Here is a 1,120-nt window from a genome sequence, read left to right as displayed (position 1 = left end):
TGTGTGTGGGTGTGAGTGTGTAAGCCTGAGTGTGCATGTGTGTACGACTGTTTGTTTTGTGCGTGTGTGCGTGTATGTGTGAGTGTATGTGGGGGTGTGTGGTGTGTCTGCGTGTCTTTGTGTGAGTGTGAGTCTGTGTGTTTGTTTGTGTGAGTCTGTATGTGTGCATGGGTGAGAATATGTATGTGTGTGTGTGAGAGTGTGTTTAAGCCTGTGTGTGCATGTGTGTATGGGTGTTTGAGTGTGTGTGAGTGTGTGTACGTGAGTCTTTATGAGTGTGTGTATGTGTGTGTGTGTGCGAGCGTGTGAGTGTGTGTGTGTCTGCCTGTATGTGTGTGTATAGGAGTGAGTGTGTGTATCTGTTTGTGTGTGAGTGTATATTTGTGTGAGTCAATGTGATTGTTTCTGTGTGTGTCTCTGTGTACGCGTCTTTATGTGTATGTGTCTGTGTGTATCTGTATGTGTCTGTATGTGTGCGTCTTTATGTGTATGTGGCTGTATCTGTGTGTGTGCGTCTTTATGTGTATGTGTCTGTGTGTATCTGTGTGTATGCGTCTTTATGTGTAAGTGTCTGTGTGTATCTGTGTGTATGCGTCTTTATGTGTAAGTGTCTGTATCTGTGTGTGTGCGTCTTTCTGTGTATGTGTCTGTGTGTGTGTGTCTGTATGTGTGCGTCTGTATGTGTATGTATCTGTGTGTGTCTGTGTGTGTGCGTCTTTATGTGTATGTGTCTGTCTGTGTGTCTGTATGTGTGCGTCTGTATGTGTATGTGTCTGTGTGTGTCTGTGTATGTGCGTCTTTATGTGTATGGCATATGGGTCTATATCTGTGTGCGTGCGTTTTTATGTATATGTGTCTGTGTGTGTCTGTATGTGTGCGTCTTTATGTGTATGTGTCTGTCTGTGTGTGTCTGTGTGTGTGCGTCTTTATGTGCAAGTGTCTGTGTGTATATGTGTGTGTGCGTCTTTATGTGTATGTGTTTGTATCTGTGTGTGTGCGTCTATGTGTTTGAGGGGGGAGGCTGTGTGTGTCTGTATGAGAGAGAGAGAGAGAGAGAGAGAGAGAGACAGAGAGAGAGAGAGAGAGAAGCAGAGAGAGAGAAGGGGAGAGAGAGAGAGTG

This window comes from Aplysia californica, unplaced genomic scaffold (genome assembly GCF_000002075.1).
Source record: "Aplysia californica isolate F4 #8 unplaced genomic scaffold, AplCal3.0 scaffold00565, whole genome shotgun sequence".
Classification (NCBI taxonomy): domain Eukaryota; kingdom Metazoa; phylum Mollusca; class Gastropoda; order Aplysiida; family Aplysiidae; genus Aplysia; species Aplysia californica.
This window is presented reverse-complemented; position numbering follows the sequence as displayed.